Here is a 20,034-nt window from a genome sequence, read left to right as displayed (position 1 = left end):
ACACACACACACACTCACGTACAGATTGGGGATGGTGGCTCGTCAAGGACATTTCCAAGGTGACTGGAGTGTGGGGGCGGTTGCTGGTGATGGTGTAGAGAGAAGAGGAGGAGGAGGGATACAAGAGGAGGAGGGTGTGTCTCCATTCTCTGTGTGACACTAATGGGGGGATTTCTCCCGCTGAAGTGCAGCACGCTCTCCTGCCTGGAGCTCCCAGCTCACGCTGCACACCCTGTAACACACACCCAGGCTCGACACAAATACTGACCAGCACTGGACCAAGGTGATTTCCAACTCGATGTTCTTGAAAGGCATGTGTTCATGTTGTCAACCCCCCCACCTGATTCCTGTTTTTTATTTATGTGGATTTAAATTCAGCTTGCGACATGTTTCAGATGTTTGACAGGCGAGAGAAGATATGCTCAAGCCCTTCCCATGTTATACTTCCTGCAGTAAAGCTGTCTTTATGTTTTTTTTCTGATGTAAAATCTGGAAAAAAGTGAGAGTTGCTAGGTGACTCCTTCCATGTCTCTCTCCCTCTCTCTATCTCTCCCTTCCTCTCTCTCTCTCTCTCTCCCTTCCTCTTCTCTCTCTCTCTCTCTCTCTCTCTCTCTCTCTCTTTCACTCTATCTCGCTACCTGACACCTTAGCGGAGACATCAATCATGCTCAACAGTCCTGGGGAACATCTGTTTGAGGCTCTGTGGGGAGGTTCCCCTCCTTCCTCCAGCACACAGGTGTTGGAGTTTGAGTTGCTCAGTCAGGGCTGCATAATGAGCTGCTTAGTGGCAGGTAGACGGTGATCTATCCCCATCACCACCTCCTCTGAGAAACACACACGTGTGTGTCTTCTGTGCGTGTGTGTGTGTGTTTGTGTGTGTGTGTGTGTGTGTTTATTATGTGTGTGTATGTATGGTTGTCTGCCTGTGTTTGCGCACAAGGATATTGACTCCATCAGCCTAATCGGTTATATCAATTTGTACTGTTGCCATGGCAGCGAGGGAAAATCTCATGAATGAATAAGTAAAGTAAAATAATATTGAATATAATATATATATATATATATATTGCTTAGGCCTGAAAATAATACGGCATCTCCTGTCTGTGATTCCTAGGTAACCATCTTATAAGAAGATGAATCATTCTCCCCCCCTTGTGAAACCCTGCGAGCCATCAAGCTAATGTTTCGCCCCAAAGCTCAAATTAGAAAAACGTACCTGAACCCTGCTTATACAATCAGACTTCAATTAATTATGCCTGAATGTTGTGGCCAGACAGGCAATATGAGACGTGCTGCTGTGTGTATCTACGGTATGGCATGATATGTAACACTCATTTGTATTCTCCGCACCTTGGCTCTCTAGCTATGTCAATACTCAGAGCAAGGAATAATAATAGAGTGGGAAGGAGGCTTTATGTTGAAAAGCTGTCAAGGGAGAGCCTCGGTCGTCCCAGTGTGGAGCTGACAAGGAGTAATGTGTGTACTCACTGTCCATAACCAAGGGTTTTGGTCCATACAGCAATGACACTCTGTCTTTCTCTCTCACGCTTACTCTCTCTCTGTCTCTCTCTTTCTCACTCACTATCTCTCTCTCCCTCTCTCTCTATCTTTTTGACACACAGTTTTGACCGTGCCAAAGAGGGTTGTAGGGCTAGTGCCCATACAATAGACAGCAATGACACTGTTTCTTTCTTTCTTTCTTTTTTCTTTTTTTCTTTCTTTTTCTCTTTCTTTCTTTCTTTCTCTACCTCTCTCATTCTCTCTCTCTCTCTCTCTCTCTTTCTCTCTCACTCTCTCTCACACAGTTCTGACCTAGTGTCCATGCCAAAGACAGTAATGAGGAGTGTCATCGGAGAGAGTGGGTGTCTGTATTCATTTTGTCGGAGGGGGGTTGGGGGGGGCGGCGTTATGTAAAATAATCCATGACAACCGGGTTTTTAATAATGACAATGACCCTCAGCAATTAGCTGTGCTGTGCTGATGGTGAGGGACACAGTCTCATTTAAATGGGGGTCGTCAGTTGTTTTGGATGGTCTTAGTGCTGTTGTATGTGTGGGTGCTGCCATTTGTTTTTTTTTTTATAAAAGACAGATGCACTAAAGTTGAGTGTATGTGACACTGTGTGTGTGTGTGTGTGTGTGTGTGTGTGTGTGTGTGTGTGTGTGTGTATTGGTGCTGAAGCATGTGTGTGAATGAGAGTGAACACAAGAGGGAGTGCTGGGGTTGAGCAGTGACAGCTTTTCCTCGCGGTCATGACTACTTCTACCTACACACCACTCTCTCAGACACGGGGACACACACACACACACACACACACACACACACACACACACACACACACACACACACACACACACACACACTTCACTCTCTTCTCTTCTCTTGCTCTCTCTCTTTCTCTCAATCTTTCCCAGCCTTCTGACTCTGTCTCCTTATCTGCCTCTATTTTTTGCCTCTGTGTCAGTCTTCATCTTTTCCTCTCACAAATCTGTTTCTATTTCTGTCAACATACACTCCTACCTGTCTGTCTGTCTGTCTGTCTATCTCTCTCTTTTCAGTCTTCCCCTCGTCTGTTCTTCCAAGCCAACTTGTTCTATCAGCGGTATGATCATTTTACTCACTACATATCTTATAGCTGCTCTGCCTTCTGCAATACAATCCACGCAAACCACACTTCTAATCAAGCTCCAAGTTCAGCTCAAATAATTTTGTTTGCAGAAAGTTTCTTCAATGACATTCTCTCCTCTGTCTGCCCTTCATACCCACCGGTGAGAACGATGCACTATTTCCAGCTCAACATTGCTGATGACACCCTGAAAATAGGCAGCCATATTTGTAAACTCAGATGTGGTCAGCTTCGCGAGGTAATTTAATTATCAGGGCCCTGGCTGCCATAGTGAAGGCTAAGGACTGGTCTGCAAATCCCCTCTAATCCCTCACTCTGTTCTTGCCCGAGGGACCCTGCGGCTGCCGAAGACCCAGACCTACCAAAGTCCACTGCCACGAGTCTGGGGGAAGCAGGGGGGTGGGGCTGCACCAAGCCCCACTTTATATGGATGTACAACATGTTCATATAATTTGACGTCAGTAGCAATAAACACAAAAATCCTCTATTTTTTTAGGAGATTATTATCAAATTGGGTTGCTTCTTTGAACTCACAAGGACCAGTGTCACATCTGTAAGTCCATACTATCCCATGGCATGATATTGAATTCTTGAATTTCCCCTTGGGGATCAATAAAGTATCTATCTATCTATCTATCTATCTATCTATCTATCTATCTATCTATCTATCTATGTCACATTCAACTTTCACAGATCTCCTTTTTACCTCCACTTTTACACTTTCTCTTGGTAGTTTTTCTTTGTTTACATGTATGATCTGGATTTCTTGATTTGCATACTGCAACAGTCATAGCTACACTCTGTTTTGTAGTGGTTTGTTTGTCCTTGGTATTAGTGGGGGTTTTTTGTCTGTTATAATATGGTTTTGATCAACTGCTTGGTGTGAGAAGTATGTGTCATGTAAAAGAATATTATTTCATGAAACTGCACAGCTTAAAGCAAAAATCTGTGTGTGAGGGAGATAGAGACAGGGAGGAGGGGTGGAGCTAATGATAAGGGTAAGGAGGCAGAACGATGTCCTCCTGATTGACCCCTGGTGTTCCCTGTGGATGAGTGCCCGTTGGCTTGAGGTCTTGAGGGTCAAACAAGTTCCTCTGAATGACTAAAAAAATGAAAAGTCTTAAATGCCTTCTCTGTCTGGCATGAGCGATGAGATGGTGATTCTTTCTTCGCTGTTAAACAGTCTCCTGACTGCTGTAATGTAGAGAAGTTGAAAATTAGCAACACATGCTGAAGACACTGCTTTAATCAGCATGACTAGTGATTTAGTGCTTTTTAATGCAGACCTCCAGGCCTATCTTGATACAACAACAGACAATGTCTCTCCCCCTCTATTCCTCCGTGTCTCCCTCTCTTAATCTCTGTCCACTCTCTCTCTCTCTCTGTTTCTCTTTCTATTCCTTTTGGCCCATCTCCCTCTCTTCCTTATCTCACCTCTTTTTCTGTCTTTCTCTCTCTCATTCCTGCTGGATCCCTTTCCTCTCTCTCTCTGTTTCTGTTTCTGTCTCTCTCTCTCTCTCTCTCTCTCCTCTTTCTCCATATCATCACCTCTACTGATATGAGGCACATCTGCGATGTGTCGCTGCTGTTGGCTTATGACAGGGGCCCGCAGGTGCTTTGTCACAGGGAGACAAGGAGATGGGGTGGTGGTGGTGGTGGTGGTGGTTGGGGGTGCAGCCTGTGAAAGAGGCACCTGCAAGGGCTGAAAGGACGCGAGCGGGTGGGCCTACAGAAAAGAGAGAGAAGAGGCCTCCGCATTCAGGAGCCAAATGCCACCTCCAACCCCAACTCCACCACCACCACCCCATCATCTCCTCCTCCGCCCGCCGTTCCTCGAGTCTCTGGCTGCTTCCTGCTGCTGGAGCGGGCTGGCCGTAATTAAGCCCTCGTTGGTAATTAGCTAAAGTTTCTGCCATCCCGCCACACACTCGAGCTCTCTCCATTGGCGAGAAGCTGCTGCTACCGCCCCCCCTCCCCGTGCATCGCCACTCAGGTGAACAAAGGAGCCTAACGAAGGGGGAGGAGACAGAGGTGCCCGCTGGTGAGGTCAGAGGAGTCCCTTCCTGTTGTGCGATGTCACTTAAGTTTGTTATAAATTCATATGTTCATCAATGTTTATTTATACCCAGTAAGCAATACTTAATGTGTTTTTGAACAATCTCAATTGAGAGGTGTGGTTTTCACTTCGTTGTTAATGATTTGTGATGTCACTTCCAGTCAGAGAAAGACATTTCTGTAAAGGAGGTGGTTCAAAAAACGTAAAAGTAATTAAACTAATTTGCTTTAAAAAAAACAAAAACCTGTTTGGTTAACTGTAGTGTGCTGTTATCAACGTCCCGATGTGCAAAAATACCGACCTGTCCCTCACATTCCTGTTAGTGTTGACACGAGTGCACACAGTCCCTGCGCAGGTGTCAAAACACACCCCTGGTTCTGAGCCACCAGTGACTCTCTGAAAACATAATAAGTGACTCCACATCGTCTCAAAACAACTCAGCCCAGTGTAGCAAGCAAGCAGAGTGCACTTGAGATCTCCAGGAAGGAGAAACAGAGACAGAGCAGAGGATTTCAGTTACTGTAGAGTCTCATCGACTCAAACCTGCACAACAATCTCCAGTGGGAGGAAGAGAGAGAGAGAGAGAGAGAGAGAGAGTCACTTCTTTGGTAGTCAGTAACAGGCTTTTCTGCTTGGAAGTTGAGAGCGACTGCTGAAACCCTGAAGTGTGGGGAACATTTTGAGATTTTTTCCCTCCTCTTCTCCAAGAGGTTTGGAGAGAGAGAATGAGAGACAGAGAGAGAGAGAGAGAGAGAGAGCAGACTGTGTCTGTCTAATGAAGCCAGCCAGGTGCTCCTCTGCAGGGTTTCTGCTGCTGACCTGATGTCCTTGACCTTCTGCTTGGCTCAGGGCCCTCCCTTGCCAGCTTGCTTTGATCACCATTTTCCTGTGTTTGGCACAATACATTTCTCTCTTACTTCCTTCTTTCCTCTTTCGCCCACTAACCTCCCCTCCCCTATCTTTTTTTCTCTCTCACTCTATCTGTCACTCACTCAAACATTCACTGGTTCGCTTTCTATTTCTTTCACACACCTTGCCTCCATCTATCTCTGTCTCTTTACCTCCTTCATTTCTTTCTCTCATTTCACTCGTACTCTCACTCTTTCCCCACCCCCACCCTTCTCTCTTTCCCTCTTTGTGAAGAGGCTCTGAATTGGCGCTGCTGGTTGTTGGCAGAGATGAGAACCCCTCATCTCGGAGCTTCTCTTCATTTGGTTGGCAGCCCACAGTTCCGTTGTTAATTTACTTTCTCGAGGTAAACTAGACCTCGCCCAGTAATTCCAGATGCACCACAGCCCCCAAAGATTTGATAAAGTCTCTCTGTTTTCTGTCTCCTTCAGCATCATTGTTTTTTCCTTCCATCTTTTGTTTTGATGTTTTTTTGTTTTTTTGTTGTTTTTAGTTTGTCATTTTTGGCAGAAGCTACTCTCACTAGTCTAGTGTGCTCCTGGGGCCTGAAGCTTCCAATACTGACAGTTCCCATCCAGTTTGGGGAATGACAAATAATGGATTAATTCAAAATACTAGGATTTAATATTTGCTTAAGCTTCTTATTGAGCCTCTTGGTGTATACCTTCCTTGTTTGTGCGCATACAGTGTATGTATGCTCTAGTTTTTTCTTTTTTTTGCATGTGCACTTCCAATTATATCATTGAGGAGCAAACAGCACATCCATCAAGCCGTAAAACAATACAGTCTGTCTCTCCACTGTGCGGACATTTGACCACCTGCCCAGAGGCCATAAAACAGATCAATGCACATCACAGTCCAGCCATGAGTACAAATGTTTCCATGGAAATGAATCTCCCCTACCAACCCCTACACACACACACACACACACACACACACACACACACACACACACACACACACACACACACACCATGTTGAAAGGATGAAACAGTGTCTGCCAGTAACCTCCAAAGGTATAGCTTAAGGTTGGATACCTGATAAGGATCGCTCTCTAATGTCTACATGTCCTTATCTGCATGTGAGTACAAACGCTGTGACCTTAGCTGGTTAAAGGTCGTTAGTGGTTTGTTAAAGGCTAACCCCTTCCCTAGGGGGCACTATATATGTCATTTGAGTGGTGATTGAGGCCATTCAGTTGGTTTTGTGGTCAAAGTGGGATTGGCTGCCTGTCACATAGGGAGGTTGACCTCTAGTAAGGATATTTTTGAAAGTGTCTTCTGGGACTGCACAGAGAAGCAGAGAAAGAGGGAGAGAGAGAGAGAGAGAAAGAGAGAGAGAGAGAGAGAGAGAGAGAGAGAGAGAGAGTCTTGCCAGATCACTGTTGTCAGGGAGTAATTCTGAAAATGCTGAATCTGCTGTTGTTGAGTTAGAGGAAAAAATCTCCTAGCCCCTGTGTTTGTTTGTGGGTGTGTGTGTTTGTGTTTATGTGTGTATCTGTTTGTGTGCGTGTGTGGGTGTGTGTGCATGGTAGATGCATCATAGCAACAGAGTTGTAGTACCAGTGATGCACTGGCCCATGATCTTGTTCTATTTTCCTCTCTCTCTCTTTCTCTCTCTCTTTCTCTATCTCTTTCTCTCTCTCTCTCTATCTCTCTCAATTCAATTCAATTCAAGGTTGCTTTATTAGCAGGACTGTAGATACAGTGTTGCCAAAGCACAAGCAAAACAGCATAACTCTCTCTCTCCTCATCACTCTCCTCTCTTTCTCTCTCTCTCTAGATCATTGCCCTCTCTCTATCTCTCCCTACATCACTCTCCCCACTCTCTCTCTACATCTCTCACCTCTCTCTCTCTTTCTCTCTCTCTCTCTCTCTCTCTCTCTCTCTCTCTCTTTCTCTCTTCTCTCTCACCTCTCCTTCTTGCTCATTACGGCTAGCCTTCATGCCCACTGAGGCAGAAACATGATAAATCCTGGTAGTCCTGTCCAATCCATAGCCCCACAACAAGCTGGCCTCAATACACAACCACACACATACACAAAAACACAAGCACACACACACAGACACACACACAAACCCTGCCCACTGCTCTGACAGTAACAAACAGATTTAACAACCTGTGCGACACAGTTCTCCTGGTCTGCCTGATTCTGCCCAAGAGTGTGTATGTCAGTGTGTGTGTCTGTGTGTCTGTGTGTGTGTGTGTGTGTGTGTGTGTGTGTCCTATGTTTATGGTCAATCATTAACCCTGGGCTTGTGAGTGTGTTTTTTGTCAGTGTGTGATTATCAGCCTGATGAGCTGTGTCCTGAAGGACCTCCTGCGGTTCTTGACCGCCGCCTTTCTCCCCCAGCAGCTCAGCTGGTCATTACCTGTGACTTTAAAGATGATGGGGAGCCAGAACGCTCGGACCCCATCTGGGATCCACCTCTCCGCATCTCTGTCCAGTTTGTATCTGCTATTGCTGAAATGTTTGCAAGGTATTGGGCACTAATTGAGGTAGCCTTGTGATATGAGAAGAGTTGGTAAATATCGTTACTTAAAGAGATTAATTCAATTGCAGTGAGGGCAGAAGAGAATGACAAAGAGAGACTGAGTTGACAAACCTGTCCTTTCATGTTTGTACCATCTGCTCACTGCATTTAAACAATGAGCATCTGCTCCCCCTCCCTTTCTCTCTCTCTCTCTCTCCCTCTCTCTCTCTCTCTCTCTCTCTCACATACACACACTACACACACACACACACACACACACACACACACACATAGTATGCCATAGTGGCCTTAGGGCTAAGCTCATTGGCATGGTAGAAGAGATGGCTGTAGACTGTAGATCATAGAAAAGAACATCTGGGCAAAGAGGAAAGGAGACCCTGGTGCACTACAGTCCTGGGACTCTTGCACATCCTTCATTGGTCAGGATGCAGGCCAGGCACTGCGGTCAGCAGAGGATATGCGGTCGGGCAGGTTAATGAAATTCAGGATCTATCTGAAAAGTCCCTAACCCCAAAGCAAGGCAGAATCCCTCCGCGCCTTCAGGCTGCCGCAGTCTTCGAGGATCTACCTCTTCAAAGGTTGCGTCCTTGAAGGGCATTCTAATTTGCCGCTCCTTAATTTAGATCTGCGCACAACGCTGTCATCAGATATCAGTCAGTCAGGACCAAAGTGTGTGTGTGTGTGTGTGTGTCTGTGTGTGTGTGAGTGTATACAGTATATGTGTGTGTGTGCGTGTAGAAATGCTTTTTAAGATTGAAAATGAGATGAAAAGTCACTGTGTTAACCTTTGTTAAATAGCATTTGGACGGCGATCACTGTTTTGGTGTTTTGCTCTGTTTTGCTGGATTTCCTGTAAGTTATTGCAGTAGTTACACTCACATAGGCATACATTCTTCTATTTTTAAAGACAGCAAGGGAGTGATAGAGATAGAGAGAGAGAGAGAGAGAGAGAGAAGAGAGAGAGAGAGAGGGATAGAGAGAGTCAAGATGACGGAGGCATTTCTAAATACCTGGGAATGTGTCTCCTCCGTGGCTCTCAGCAATGGAGACGTGAGTTGCATGAACTAAAGAGAATGTAAGAAAGCAGAGGGAGAGAGAGAGAGAGGTAGAGAAAGAGGGAGATACAGTAGAGGGAGAGAAAGAGGTAGAGAGAGGTAGAGAAAGGGAGAGAAAGAGGTAGAGAGAGGGAGAGGTATAAAGATGAATTAAAGAAGAACAAAAAATGAGAGATGGACAGATGGTGAATATATTAGAGGAAAAGGTTTTTTCTACTTAAAAGAGAAAGAGAAAGGTTAATGGATGTGCACACACAAGTAAGGGCTTGTTTGTGTTTGCATTTGTGTGTGTGTGTGTGTGTGTGTGTGTGTGTCTGTGTGTCTGTGTCTGTGTTTGTGTGTTTGTGTGTTTGTGTATTCCCACTTAAAGTACTGGTGTAGAGGAGGGTTGAGTTGGGTAAGTGTATAAATAGCACGCAACACAGAGCATGTGTCAAAAAAGATGGGTGAGCAGGAGAGAGAGAAGAAGTAGGAATGTGAATGTGTGTGTGTGTGTGTGTGTGCTTTTGAAATATAGAGAAAGGGAGCAGAGGGAATAAGAGAGGGCTTTGGCATTTGCACATGTGTGCATGAGGGTGTGAGGGAGCATGTGAGAAAGAGTGAGAGACCATGAGGGAGAGGGAGAAAGAGAGAGCGAGGGAGAGGGGGAGAGGGGGAGGGAGTGGGAGAGGGGGAGAGGAAGTGGGAGGGGGCTGGGGGGTCGATGGGCGGGAAGAGAAGCTGAATCGAGGCTGAGTGTGAGAGAGACAGAGAGAGAGAGAGTCACTGCTGCGTGAGTGTGTGTGTGTGTGTGCGCGTGTGTGTGCATGCGCACGTGTGAGAGAAACCGAGAGGGAGAGAGAGAGAGAGAGAGAGAGAGAAAGAGACAGGAAGTGCACGCCTCAGATTCTCAGCGGGACCTAAAGGAAGGCGCTCCTCTTGTACGCTCTCCTCTTCGTCCTCCTCCTCCTCCTCTTCCTCCTCCTGCTCCTGCTCTCCCAGCTCCGCTTTGGTTAGGCTCTGATTTCGCCTCTCGACCCCAGGAGGGAAAAGCGTGCTGCCAGGTGAGTGCCCATCCATCCTTCTTGGTCTAGTGTACTGCACTGCCTACTCCTGAAGGCTGCCACGAAGCTGGCAACCTCACAGCTGTTAAGGTACCATAATGGAGCTGAACTCACAGTGTGTGTGTGTGTGTGTGTGTGTGTGTGTGTGTGAGAGAGAGAGAGAGAGAGAGAGAGAGAGAGAGAGAGAGAGAGAAAGAGAGAGAGAGAGCTTTTTTAAATTTGTATTTCTGCTTTGGCTTTCTGGCTGTACACATGGTATATTATGGGTTGTGCTCTACCTGCTAAGCGAAGATAGTAGGCGATTTTACTCACGTACAACTTGATTATGGTGTGTTGTTTGAGCTGTTTTATCTGTATTTAGTCTATTTTTTTTACTGGAAAAAAGTAGGTGTGTCTTTGCTTATGTGTATGGTTGTGTACTTTTGTGTGTGTGTTTGTGTGTTTGTGTGTGTGTGTGTGTGTGTGTGTGTGTGCACGCGCGCGCGCACGCCAGTCGGTACGCTCCACATGGCAAAAGTGAGCCTGATGGGCTTAGTCGGTCCGAACGGACGCTCAACGGTGTAACGTTAGTCGTCCTTTTTAGCCTCTCCCCCGTCAGTGGTAAGTGTCATTCCGGACCTCAGCTGTTGTCCGACTAGTCTCAGAGGACAGAAGTAGAAGCGGAGAATGGGAGGAGTGGGGTTGCCAGCGCCACAGAGAGAGAGAGAGAGAGAGAGAGAGAGAGAGAGAGAGAGAGAGTGAGAGAGAGAGAGAGAGAGAGATGTTTTTTTGTGGTGCGCTGAGAGAGTGAGAGAGAGAGAGAGAGAGAGAGTGTGAGAGAGAGAGAGAGATGTTTTTTTGTGGTGCGCTGAGAGAGTGAGAGAGAGAGAGAGAGAGAGAGTGTGAGAGAGAGAGATGTTTTTTTTTTTTTTGAGAGAGAGAGAGAGAGAGAGAGAGAGAGAGTGTGAGAGAGAGAGAGAGATGTTTTGTGGTGCGCTGAGGGCAACTTCAGAGGTAGCTCCGCTTCTCTGCTTCTCTCTGCCTCCATTCTGTCAAGAAGTCTGAATCAGAGAGGAAAGATGTGTTTGCAGTTGTGTTCGGATCCTTTTCCGAGGCGTGATGATTGTGGTGCTTTTGTGCTTTTGTGTGAGTATGTTTTGGGTGGGCATTATGTGTAAATGAACACTGGCTCTGCCACTGAGAATGAGTGAGAATGAGATAAAATACATGGAATCTCTTGTGTATGCTTTTCATTGAAGAGAAGAGAGGGACTAGGAGATGATAGAGAGAGAAGAGAAGAGAGGAGAGAAAAGCAACAGAGGAAAGGAAGGATGCTGTGAGAGAGAGAAAGAGAGAGAAAGACAGAGAGCGGATGATAATGCCCCTCCCTCCCTCGCTCATCCCTCCCTCTCTCCCTCCCTCTCTCCCTCCCTTGCTCTCTGGCTCTGTTGTGTGGAGGGCAGTGACTGAGCATGCTTCATGCTCCATGGCTCCGTGTCAGGGCAGCGTGTGGCGCGTGGTGTGGGGACCAGAAGGCTCTCTGGCAGAGCTGGGGCTCCAGAGACACCACCTCCTCCTCGTCATCCTCGTCCTCTTGGTCCTCCTGGTCCTCTTCATCCTCCTCATCCTCCTCTCCCTTGTCCTCCTCATCCTCCTCATTCCCACAACGCAACTCCTACAGCAAGACATCAGCCCTGGCTGTCAGGGGGACTTATTTAGGCATAATTCATGAAGTAATCAAATTACTGTGTAGTGTTGCACGGTGTATCGATACTAAAAAGGTATCACGATGCCTTCACGCAAAAAACGATACGATTTCCGACGTTTTTAGAATCGATACTTTATTAAAATAATAACGTTCTGTGTCTGTGTGAACTGCTGCTCTCACTGCTCTTTGCACGCATCTAGGCAAGTGGGCGTGTCAAGCAGGCAGCTCTGAGTGAGTGCTTGGCGCAGCAACGCAAACATAGTTCTTTGCCGACAGTCCCCGCCTGGTGGATAAAACAAAGGTGATGTGAAATCTGGAACTATTTAGGATACATCGCGAATAGTGAAGGCAAGCCATCAGGTACACAGAGGCCCGTTTGTAAAATATGTTTCAAAGTCTTTTAAAAGCAGTAGGCTACGCGTGGAACTTGGCTAAACACCTGGCAGACATATCCCAACATTTTTAAAGAGTTCAAAGAACGACAGGTTAGAAATATGCTATAGAAAACACAACTACATGGTTAGTGCCAAGTTCTTCTCTTCTATTCTGTTTTAGTCTAGCCTAAGTGAAACGATTATGGTTCTCTGGGATAAAGCGAACCTTCCTTCATCAATGAATTTTGACGAGACATAACGAGCTGTAATCATTTTGACGAGACATAATGAGCTGTAATCATAGGGTGCTAACGTGATGAAAGCGCAATGTTCACGCCAGAATAACATTACCAACACTACCAAACAATCTATTTCATGTTCGGTCAGTACTACTGGTAATATCTGGCATGGCATGTACTGCAATTTGTTCAATAATTATTGCCCAGATGTAGGATAGGCTACCCGAAATGCGCTAATTAAAACCCACAGCATATATTACCACCGCGTGTTGAGTCCTAATAATAATAGCGGCTTATTGTTACGTGGTAGCAAATCATGTTATCAAAGAAATAGACGTAATGTAGGAATGCACACAGATATATTGCAACAGCTAATGGTGTAGGCCTATCTGACGAAGACCTGAGTGGTTGGAACGTCGTACTTGTACACTGGGCGCAAAGAAGACTATCCTCACATTTTTCCCTTTGCAACCGTCAAAGAAATCCCATGAACACGGGAAGGCCTAGGGTAGCCTATTCATGGGTTTCATCAGGTCCCTTTCCACAGGTGTAAAAAATCAAGCACCCTGATTATCAATGCAGACTGCATGGTGCTTGATTAATACACCTGTGGAAAGGGACCTGATGAAACCAATCAATACTGTACATCAGATGGCCTAAACATTAGGCCCCTCTGCATAGCATTTAGTGATTTGCATGCAGTAATTTCAACACTGACCTTGATCTAGCCTAGTTTGGCTATTTAAAGCTTCTTTATTGCTTAAACACAACACAATGTAAATGAACTATAACAAACAATAAAGGACTTAATCACACAAAGTAGGCCTACTATTTTACTGACTATAAAAAATAAGTTTAGAACCCAGAATTGACCTGCACACTACAAAAGTGCACCGAATTCAACACAAATGACTCAATACACTTGGAGGAGGTATGAGTCCTTTCTTTTCCAGATATCTTAGGATTTCACCGTAGTATCGTTTCAGTATCGAGCATCGTGATATTTATGGCAGGTATCGTATCGAAGTCATAATTTTGGTATCGTGACAACACTATTACTGTGTACTCTCTCTCTCTCTCTCTCTCTCTCTCTCTTTCACAGTCACTCATTGCCTGTCTTCTTTTCAATTCTGTCTCCATCTATTCTGTATCTTCCTCTCATCCCTCTTTTTCACTTCCTGCCTGTTCTGTTCCTCTCTGTTATTGCATTGAGTCTTATTTCCTCTTGCCTCTGAGGCATTTGAGCACAACACACACACGCATATACACACACACACACACACACACACATAAACACAAACACTAACACAAATGAAGAAAATGGACAGTTCCCTCGTCTTTTGCGCCCACTATGCCCCACGTTTTCTCTGGCACACATTTCACATTCACCGTTGGATTAAAAGGAGAGAACAAAGGGGGCGCTGGATAGTGGTTAACATTCACAGTTGTTCTCTCATTTAGAAACATGAAAGACAGGGAAGGTTGGCTTATTGAAGGGCTTCAAACGACTCTTCTCCATTGTCCCATGGTAACCTCCCCACACACACACACAGACACACAGGCTCACACACACACACGCTCACACTCACACACAGCCGACACACTGAATCTCCATCACTGTCTCTCTCCTTTTTGTGTTTCTTTCTTTTTTTAGAGCATAAATGAATTTTATCTGAATTAAATTTCATTTGCCGCCCATTGGCACTCTTCTCTTCAGTAGCTTTTTTAAAAGCCCAGCCTTTCCCTGTTCAGAGTTGGGGTTTTTAATAAGACAGAGTGTCTTTGACAATGGATTTGCACACTCCCAGTCATGGTCCAGGTACTAAAAAGGGGGGAAATGAACTACATTCACTTGGAGGCTATTGTTATGGTTCATATTCCCATAAAGCAAAAATTGGGAACATTCATTTCTGTACAGCTCAGCCTCAGTATGGCTGAAAGGTTAGGGAGAGGAGGATGGCAGTGTCCCTGATGGAACAGTTTCGTTTTTATTTATTTTTTTATTCCCCTCTTTGTGGTGACAAGGCATTAGCCTGAATGTAACAGCCTGCCTTGGCTCGTGTGAGCCCATGTTTGGGTGAGAGCCACGGAGACCTATCTGAATTGAGGCCATTGTCTCAGGACTCTAGGGCTACCCAGCTCCACCACAGCCGACACACACTCCACTGCGCCAGTGATTTTTTGTGTGTGTGAGTGTGTGTGTGCCTGTGTGTCTGTGTGTGTCTGTTTATCTGTGTTTTTGTTGTGTGTGTGTGTGTGTGTATGTGTGTGTTTGTTTATCTGTGTTTTTGTCTTGTGTGTATGTGTGTTGTCTTGTATGTGTGTGTGTGTGTGTGTGTGTGTGTGTGTGTGTGTGTGTGTGTGTGTGTGTATGCATGTGCTTGCAACACCACTACTGTGCATATTCATGTTTGTTGTGTGGCTGTTTGTGTACGACTGTTTACAGTGTGTGTGTGTGTGTGTGTGTGTGTGTGTGTGTGTGTGTGTGTGTGTGTGTGTGTGTGTGTGTGTGTTTGTGTTTACAGCATGGGTTAGTGTGCATCCAGCTGTGGCAGCCCATCTCCGCGTGCATCAATATTTAATGGCAGTCTCTGGCAAGCTCGCCACTGATATGGACATCCGATGCTTTTTTTCCAGCGGCTGCCATGCAGCAGCGTTTATCTCCCCCACTCAAAACACATGACCTCCCCACTGAAACACACACAAGGCCGAAGAACAGTCCTGCAACGTCCAGCACCACAATGCTTTCCGACATGACATTTAGACAGCTGGAGGCTGAGCCTAAGAGAGAGAGAGAGAGAGAGAGAGAGAAGGAGGGAGAGGGAGGGAGGGGGAAAGTGAGAGATGGAGAGAAGGGAAGAGAAGGACATGAAGGGAGTCAGAGGGAGGTGAAAAAAGAAGATATATACAGGAGGGTTTGGAAGAGATGGGGAAAAAGAGATGGGTGGTTGTGAAAGGGCGAGTTAGAGCAGTTGTACTGTTTCACCCTTTAGTGGTGACTGGCATGTTCAGCCACTGGCAAGAGAGAGAGAAAGAAAGAGAGAGAGAGAGAGAGAGAGAGAGAGAGAGAGAGAGAGAAATAGATGTGTCTTTTTTGCCTCCCATCCCTACTCCATCCCCACACACACACACACACACACACACAACCTACATCCTTTCTCCACGTCAGTGACTCATCGGTTCCTCTCTCCTGATTGGCTGGCTCGTTGACTCCAGGCTCCGAGATGACAGAGGAATTAAGATCACATGACTGGCGACGTGCAATTTCAGGCCGCGGAATCTCGGTTGTATCCAGTCTCCAGTTCCTCTCCCATTCTTGGTTCATGGCTCTCGAAACCAGCTAGCAAGCTGCGCGGATTTGCCCATGATGAAATTAGCTTAGGAAAGCTCCATCTCAAACAGCGTGCTGGTGGTGTGCTTTATTAATAGAGCCAGCTGTTGAAATTAAATTGGTGGATGTGTGGTAATACCTCAGTAGTCACGCTCAGTGTTATGGTCCAGTGCCCTGGCTTAGTGGCTCTGTAGTCACTTGGATTTAGGTTTTGTTTGTCTATGTGAGTGTGTGTCTGTGTCTTTGTTTGTGTGTGTGTCTGTGTCTTTGTTTGTGTGTGTGTGTGTGTGTGTGTGTGTGTGTGTGTGTGTGTGTGTGTGTGTGTGTGTGTGTGTGTGTGTGGTTCTGTCATTCTCTGGCTACACTGTCAGCTCCTCTTAGTCTCTGATGAGGCTGTCACATGTGGCAGTTCCAAAGCAAACAGGCCATGAAAGAGCCCATGGACACACACACACACACACACACACACACACACACACACACACACACACACATAAACACACACACACACACACAGACACACACGCATGCACACACAAGTACCCAAATCGATCCATTATCCTCCCGCCAAAATCTTTCAGCACCTCTTGGACAGCGACACCTGGCCCAGTTTACGGTGAGCTGGATTTCAGCACCAAACGCGGTGGAGAGCGCCGGAGCTGTCAGCTGCAACTTGTGGGCCTGCTCTTCAGCACCGATTTCAGCACCGGACAGGGACAGCAGTCAATTGCCAAGTTGACAGAGCTTTGGCAGGAGAGAGGTGCTAATAATCTATCTGCCTCCCTCCCTCCCTCCTCTCCTCCTCTCCTCTTCTGCCCTCTCGTTCGCCCACTCTCTTACACAGCAGACTACAGCCCTGGTGGATCTGTTGTCACCTTTTAAAAGAACTTTTTCACTGTGGCAGTGGTTGGGAGGAGGAATTGTAGGGAAAGAGAGTTTCCAACAGCAGGCACAAAGCCACACACAAACACACACACACACACACACACACACACACACACACACACACACACACACACACACACACACACACACCACCACCACCAAACCACCACCACCACCACACACAAAGAAAGATCCATGTTTGGATAAAAGCCTGCAGGCCTGCCACCTGACCATCCAAAAGAGGCCCAGCTTATCTCCTCTCCCGATAAGGGAACTGAATGTATTCCAAGCCAAGGAGAGCCCGTTATGGTCTTTACCTTATCAGTAGCGCAGACAAACCTTTTCTTATATTGCTATTCATAGATATTCTTTAAGGCTAGTGATCAGACAGCATGGCAAGGCTACCAGCTGAACAATCCGACGGCTCAATCTAAAGCCATTTAGTCGAACCAGCGGCGCTGAAATCTATACTCCAGCTTTAATCCTGCCATTGTAAGAGCCAAGTCTTTGACTGGCCAACTTGTAGGGTTTTTTTGTCGTTGTTGTGCTGGGATACATATGCGGAACTAGATAGCAGTGAGATTTCAGCCAAATGTTGCATAACTGAGCCGTTGAAGAAACGCATTGGTGATTTTTTCAGTCAATATGATTAGACTTTGACTAAAGAGAGAAAGCATGCCTGATGTCCCCATACTCCTGGGGCAAAAAGATATGCACTATATATTCAGATATATGGTACTTATCCAGGGCAAAAGGGCACAGTCAAGGGCTGTGCTTTAAGGGGAGTAGATGCGGAACGTGCTCATTCATTTGGATGAAAGCCTCTGCTAACGGACCAAATGTAATGCTTCATAGCTATACGTTTATCTCACAACACTGAAGCCGTTTGTCAGACACACACACATACATACACACACACACACACACACACACACACACACACACACACACACACACACACACACACAGTGACAGGTTCACGCTTATAGTGCTTCTCCATAGGTTCTCCTCTGCTAGTCTCGCAGTGCAGACTGGCAACCAGAATTTTTTTATTTTTTTATCTGACTCCAGCAGGCCACCATCCTTCACATAATCCGATATGCTTTATTTCCCAATCCAGAATCTATGTAATTAATCTGTTTTGCTCCACACTGTACGCCGCCTGCGATTCAGAGTAGCGTTCGCTGTCGATCCACCGTATTGACTCTAATGCATAATTTCTGTATGTCGCAGATACAGTACACGCTGGGCATTAAGTATGTATGGGAAGAGTGCTGTGTGCTGTTGGAGAAAAAAAAAGTCCCATGATTTTGATTTATTGTGTCAATTAAAGTTCACCGATGGCAATTTTATAATATAATGTGTAATATGTGTGTGTGTGTGTGTGTGTGTGTGTGTGTGTTCATTCTCGAGGGCTTTTCTGGGATCGCTCACACCCTCATCATTAATCAATAGAGCTGGTAAGGCTGCAATGCTCTGGATCTGTAGTATACGGTTAGAGGTTTATTAGTGTCACTGAAATGGGGAAAAGGGCTGTGGAAGAATTAGGAGATTTGTACTTGAGGGGGGGAAAAAAGAACCTTCAAGGGGCTTCGTCAAAATGAACAGTAGGGCGGTTATTGAGGCAGAGAAAGAAGGAAAAAGAGAACGATGGAGGGAGAGAATGAAGGAGAGAGAGAAGGAGAATGATAGATAGAGATGGAGAGAAAGGAGAGGAACAGATAGAAAGCGTGAAAGAAACAGAATGGAGAGAGAGAAAAAAAGAGAAAAAGATAGACTGGGGTGTTTGTCCCATGACTTTTCTGCATGGTAGAGACACTACAGTAAAGTGCTCCCATAGATTAGATTAGATTACACACACACACACACACACACACACACACACACACACACACACACACACACACACACACACACACACACACACACACACACACACACACACTATACTATTTATATTACATTCCCTTTTAGCAGTGCTATGAGCACCACTTAATTTGATATGGCCATTAATGGGTAAAATTGTCATCTGTCTATTCACACATCGTAGTGTGATTGCATTTCTGAAGTTTTTGTGTAAGTCGTTTGTAATACAATCAAGTGTATGACAACAGTCAGATCTTACACATTGTCAAGGATCACTGGACCCTTCTTGCAAATGAGATGGCCTGGTGTTTGAGATGAGGGTAATTTGCATGTGTAAATTAGTCTGTTTGAATAGGCATGAGAAAAGCATGTTCCTAACGTGTTGCTAACATGACCTGACACAAACACAAGTACACACACACACACACACACACACACACACACACACACACACACACACACTGTGTGTGCGTGTGTGTGCACAATTTAAATAAGGTTTCAGGAAGGTTGGCATGATAAATTACTGGCAAAACACAGAGTTCCCACTCACTCTCATTCTGTCTATCTCTCTCTTGATCTGTTCTCTCTCTCTCTCTCTCTCACACACACACACACACACACACACACACACACACACACACACACACAAAATGTGTACACAGCTATGCAAACACACCCATCCATTCTGTCTCCCCACTCCCTCCCTCCTCCTCTCTCTCTCTTTCCCTCTCTCCCTCCCTCTCTGTCTCTCTGTATCTCTCTCTCTCTCCTGACTCTATCACCATGAGGAGAGCAGGAGGAAGGTGAGGTCGTTTTTCACTCCAGTGCTGCTGCCCTTGCCTGTCCAGACCTGCTCGAATGAGTCAGAGCGCAGGGGTCCACATTATGCTGTCCTTCACAATGCCTGTCTGAATCAGGCTTTTACAGAGTGAGGCCCGCTTGGCACAGACTTACAAAATCACCTTGAATGGGCTTCCTTGATCTGGTCACGCATCTGCACATGTCTTTACATGGGGTTGTGTGGAATGTACTGTAAGTGTATGGGAATACATGAAATATATTACAGTCACGAGAAGGTTTTTCATCAAAAAGAGCACTTTGGGTGCCAGCCCAGCATCAAGCATTGAGCCAAAAAGATGGAATGGAGGAAAAAGAGAGGAAGAGAAGGATGGAGCGAGAGAGAGAGAGAGAGAGAGAGGGAGGTGGGGGAAGGGATTGTTTTCCATCCCACTTCCCTGCAGCTGTCGTCTCCGTGATAGGCCGTGTAAATCAGTGGCCTGGCAGACGCTTGGAGCGGAAGGATAGAAGGTCTCGCTCTTTTTTCCATCTCCCTCCCTCCTTCCTTCCCTCTCTCTCCATCTCTCCATCTCTCCATCTCTCCTCTCCGTTCACCCTGTTTGTCCTGTCATCCAACCAGGCCCCTGTCCCCCATGAATCCATGTCGTCTGGGAGCTTCCCAGTTGGCGAA

The 20,034-nt window shown here is 45.9% G+C and overlaps 1 protein-coding gene across 6 annotated transcripts in view; it reads left to right on the top strand.

Moving 5' to 3' along the window:
• The window catches only part of syt1a (synaptotagmin Ia), a 195,752-nt gene that overhangs the window by 94,055 nt on the left and 81,663 nt on the right, over positions 1–20,034 (top strand). Inside the window, exon 1 of one of the 6 annotated variants that reach the window (XM_048268795.1) lies at positions 9,892–10,184. The exons of the other annotated variants lie outside the window; for them this stretch is intronic. The gene's annotated coding sequence lies outside the window, so the exon portion shown is untranslated. Of the gene's footprint in view, positions 1–9,891; positions 10,185–20,034 lie in introns of those variants that run through there. 6 annotated transcript variants of the gene reach the window in all.

This window comes from Alosa alosa, chromosome 17 (genome assembly GCF_017589495.1).
Source record: "Alosa alosa isolate M-15738 ecotype Scorff River chromosome 17, AALO_Geno_1.1, whole genome shotgun sequence".
Taxonomy (NCBI): domain Eukaryota; kingdom Metazoa; phylum Chordata; class Actinopteri; order Clupeiformes; family Clupeidae; genus Alosa; species Alosa alosa.
The sequence above is the reverse complement of the archived record's forward strand: the minus strand, read 5'-3'. Positions and strand labels throughout refer to the sequence as shown.